The sequence below is a fragment of the Lycium barbarum genome, chromosome 10 (genome assembly GCF_019175385.1).
Source record: "Lycium barbarum isolate Lr01 chromosome 10, ASM1917538v2, whole genome shotgun sequence".
NCBI classification, from domain to species: domain Eukaryota; kingdom Viridiplantae; phylum Streptophyta; class Magnoliopsida; order Solanales; family Solanaceae; genus Lycium; species Lycium barbarum.
The window spans coordinates 95,217,295-95,222,658 of NC_083346.1; the positions used below are offsets into that span (position 1 = coordinate 95,217,295).

General features: G+C 35.9%; 1 long non-coding RNA gene across 1 annotated transcript; it reads right to left on the reverse strand.

The window, feature by feature from the left end:
• Positions 1–706: 706 nt before the first annotated feature.
• Positions 707–2,780, reverse strand: LOC132614300 (uncharacterized). Its single transcript, XR_009572246.1, has 3 exons — positions 2,479–2,780; positions 2,059–2,120; positions 707–1,100 (listed from the first exon to the last, which is right to left on the reverse strand). It is a non-coding gene; the product is annotated as an uncharacterized LOC132614300 (long non-coding RNA).
• Positions 2,781–5,364: the final 2,584 nt, after the last annotated feature.

Below are 5,364 nucleotides of genomic sequence, written 5' to 3' on the forward strand. Positions count from 1 at the left end.
TATCTAATATAAGTATAAAAAAGGCAAAAGTCATAGATAGCCCCCTAAACTTTATCACGTTCTTCTCATGGCTACTTAAATCTAACATTATTTCAATTTGATATCTAAACTACTCTGAATTTATACCACATAGGCACTTTTTGCACAATCAGTGCAAAATATGAAGTGTGTGTAGGCCACTCGCGAATGATGTGGCAAAACGATGAATTAAATGAGGACACGTGGCATTTGGATTCAAAATAATTATTAAAAAATGAGTTGTGGTTTTTTATTAAAACAATGTTATTTTAAACCTATTTTAACTCATTAACGAAGTAATTTTTAAAAAATAACGGACCCCACCACAACCAAAACAATCACCACGTCAAACCCACCACCACCGACCACCATTCCCCACCAACAATTATTCTCCTTTTCTTCCTCATCAACCCAAACGTTTCTACATCCCCATCCCCACCCACCCAACACAATTCTACCCTTCTTCTTCCCCGCAAAACCATTCCCGACTTTCCATCAACTCAACAGCCCATTTTTATTCTTCCTACACCTGATATCGTCGCCGGTTGACTGCTAAATAGGCCATACCTGTCACGACCCAGCCCCGTGGGCCGCGACTGGTGCCCTAATTGGACACCCAAACCCATTCGCTTACCAAATCAACATATCAAAAATTTATTCAAATTTAGCATACGTCTTTTGAACAAATACTGAAAACAGATATCATCCTAAGCGGTCACCCGTACCGAAATATCATATCAAAATCCGGTAGGCTGGCGGAATATACATCGCCCGAATACACATACATTTACAAACATAAGGGCCGTTTTGGCCATAATAGCAAATGGGGCCGCTTAAGGCACAAATCACAAACATAATCGAACAAACGTGACCCATGACCCACATATATGACTACAGGCCTCTACAAACCATAACAGAAACATATGACGGAACAGGGCCCCGCCGTACCCAAATAGCCATATATACAGAACATGTATAACAGAAGATATGTACCAAAAATATGAGCTCCGGATCAAAAGGAGTACTCCAAATAGCAGAATAAGTATCCTACACTGGCGGGTCACCTGAACGAACGTCTGTACCTGCGGGCATGAAACGCAGCCCCCGAAAAAAGGGGGTCAGTACGAAATATGTACTGAGTATGTAAAGCATGAAGTACAGTAATCTGAATCATAACTGAAGTGAGAAGTACAGAAAATGGATACAGAATTAGTATATCGAAACCTGTGCTGAAAATATAATTAATGCAAATAAAATCATGCATAAGGCTCAGGAATGTGGTCACCACTCCGACGCTGGTGCCACAACACAGCATAACTCCAGAAGGTTTCAAATCTCCGTACAACCCCGTACATAACACATCATCACAACAAATCATAAGCCATATCACAGCATAACTCCATAAATGGAACCCGGCCCTATGGCGAGGTCTCGGGAACCGTAACACAGCATACTGCCGAATATATCATAGTGCGCACGATCACAAAACCGGCCCGAGATCCGGCGAACGATGTAATAGTAGTATGCACGAGCGGAGTAGTGCGGAAATCATATGCATATAAGTAAATAAATTCTGAGACTCGATAAATAAATATGTATATACCGATATCAGGAAGCTCAGAAACAGGTATCGGGTCAATCGGAATTAGGATACAAAAATTACGAGCTTTTGAAGTTCGGAACCTTCTGAAAATATTCCACAAGCCATATTTAGAAATTCAAGTAGCAAACATATTAGGTAGCTTTCAAATATCATTATGGATCAAACCAAATGGAGACTTTGGAACCATATATATGTACCAAAATATTTATCAAAGACTTACGTCATATCAATTTTCTTTCAAACACATTCGGAAATATACCAACGAGGACTTTCGAACATCATATATACATATCAAACCGCATGGAATACTTACGGAAATCAAAGACATCGGCCATCCTAGTGGCTAAGAATAGAATTTTCTTTAGAAGCATACGTATACATTATTTGTTCATTCCATAAAGATCATGCCAAAAGAAGGGAAGGTAAACTCTACATACCTCAATTCCTTCATGGGCTAACGAGAGTGCCACGAGTCCCAGATGACCCAACGAACATTAATCTACACCATATAAATCTTTTACGTCACAATCGAACCGAAATTTCAAGAATTGGGTCACTACTACATTTCACCGAATATCTACTGGGCTTAAAGCTTAACTACGTTCAACAGTGATCTTTCAACACTTAATACCCATTATGCTTTCCAACATAAGATACCATTTTTAGATATATAGCAATCTGTTTCATCATCTAGGAGTCAAACAATTTACTCCAACCCATAACTCAGCAGTTCAAATTATTTCTCCTTTTAAGAACCCAAATCATTAATACCCATTGCAATAGCTGGTATAAAACTCAAATCAAATATTTCAAATACTTATCCATAATCATATTTGAGAGTAGGGTAGAGAATTTACTTCTTGGGGTTCCAACACTAAGATTAAACTTTGAAACTAACTCTTGAAGATTTCTTCTGGTTGTTGCCATTCCTTGAGGTTGTTCCCACGGATAGCCCTCCTATTTTTCACGTCACCACGAGCTTGGAAATAATAAGAGTAGCTGCTGCGTTATTTCAGAGAAAATGGCCAAAACAGAGGGTCGTTCTCCTTCTAAGAAGGACAAAATGAGGCTTGGATACATCTTTGTGTTCACTGAAATGGTCTATTTTCCTCTATGTATAGCCCATGTTTATCTCTATGTATATATGTGCCTTTGGGCAACCACTTAATTGCTGGCACCACTTGAAGAGTGCACAGCTAAATTACTTCCAAGTGTACAAAGTTTGGCCTTTTTAAATGATTAAAACATTAACCTTGTCCCTTTTCCTTTATGCCACCGTTTATATACTTTGAGCCAATGACCACTTTCACCAATATTCCTCATTCTTGGATTTATTAATCAATACTTGTGTAATATTAAATCATACATGAATGCTACAAAATTTGTAATTAAAAATTCTAAAATGTGATTGACATCTCCCCATTTGACCGGTTACACACATAATTGATTTCTTGATCTCAGTTCACTTTAATCACAATTTTTTTTTAATACACTTCATATAATCATTGTCATGATTATGTGACATAGCACTAGTCCATAGTCCCTTTTGGTACACATAAAATATTATTCTCAGTCACCGTGGTCACACTTGTTAAGTCCTAAATTATTTCGAGACCTCAAACTCTTTGTACACCGAGCTCTCGATTTTCATCCTTAAATATCATCGAATTCTCCGGACTCGAGTAATTTTGCTCATATTGGACGATTAAATTTTTCCATTCCAACAATACGGGATATTATAGTTAGGACCGTATTTCGTCAAATAAATTTCGAACCTCGACAAAACTTATTTTCTTAGATTTGTTTAACTTCATAACACATCTGTGCCATTACTCTAACCACCTATAAGCTTGGGGAATAACCTCGTTTTCATTACTAATTTTATTTAACTCACACGCTTTCCATTGCATGAAAACACGAGATGTAACAACCCGTAATAAAATTTAATAACGGTGTTATATATATGTTCATTGAATAACGTTGCTGCAAAGGTTACGAAAAATTTCTAAGCTAGATGAAGCTCTATAGGTTGCTATTCACGTTTTTATCAAGAAAAATCATTTAAAAAAATGAAACATCAAATGTCATAAGTACTTAATGGACCGTGTGGGGTCCATTCTTTTATCTAGGAATTGTGAATTGGACACCTCCTAAGAGTAAGAAAACAGATCACTTAATATATAAAGGTGACTCATGTCCTCACTTTTCTATAGATTATCCACGTATAAAGCTTGTCTCCATTAATTATCTAGTAACATTACTTTCCTCCTGTTTCTTGTTCCCCTACATCCTAAAAAATTTAACTAATTACACACATAATTAATTCTTGGTCTTAATTTACTTAAATAATGAATCACTTCTAACACACTTCATATACTCATTATCATGATCTCGTAATATAATACTAGTCCATAGCCTCTTTTGTCATACACAATACTTTCCAGTCACCGTCGTCATACTTTAGAGTCTTAAATCATTTCGGGACTCCGCATTTTTATACAGCGATCCCTTTATTTGTATACTTTAATATGACAAAATTATCCAAAGATCGGGTCTACTTAAATATGTCGAGCAGTTCGAACTATAGCCCGAAACTCGAGGTATTACATTGATGAAACTTGCCCTCCTTCGCTTAACCTCTAACCTTCATGACACTTACTTACTTATAATCTCAAAAGTAATCTTGTCTTGAACTTATATCAATTAACTTACAACAAATCCAACGTACAAAAGTACGGGATGTAACAATACCAACCCTTTTCCGGATGGCCTTCAAGTTGTTCCTTTCGTTTTCACAAAATTTTTCACCAAATTTTTTTGCAGATCTGAAAAGTGTGAAAATTAGTTAAATCTTCCATGGATATTTGCCGGAAATTTTATCTCCGACGAACCTTTTTATTCACCTATTTAATCTAACATTCTATTTAATAGTTGTATTATAGTTTATGGATAAAGGACTTACCATTTTAAGAGTGAATTAATGGAGTTATGAGAACAATTATTTTTCATAAAACATGTGGGATATAATAGAGGAATGTGGTAGCTAAAATGGCGGTTAGAAAAGCAAAAGAGGACCCACGCTAAAATGGTGGTTTGAAAAGCCAATGGCCACATGAAAGAGAATAAGAAAGAGAAACAAATTATTTGAAAATCAAAATAAATGAAAAATAAGAAGAAAGGAAAAAGATATTTAAGAAATACTAAAATAGGTTTTTACAAGAGGACCCACGCGCCTATTGTACGTGCAGTTCAGTTTACGTGCCATGTGGGCAAAAAGTGTCTATGTGGTACAAATTCAGAGTAGTTTAGGTATGAAATTGAAACAATGTTAGGTTTAGATAGCCATGAGGAAAATGTAGTAAAGTTTAAGGGGCTATCAATGACTTTTGCCTATAAAAAATGCAAGTAGTTTATTCTATGGATTATCAGCATGTTCTACGTGTAATTTAACTACATCCTAATCAATGAGTAATAATGCACAAACACCATACCTTTTTTTACAAAAAAAAAATGTGCATTCTCTAACTTCTCAGATAATATTATTAAAGATTTTGATGATAGGTAGGATACATGGGTGACTAGTGGTAGCTAAAATTTTGTTTACTTCATTTTTGGTAAAACGCATTAGCAATTCACATTCGTTTGACAAAAAGTAGTCAAAACAACACAACATGTGGCGGTACCTTATTTTTGTACCACGCTAAATTCGAGTAACTTCACCAATTCTGACTTTCAAAAGATCA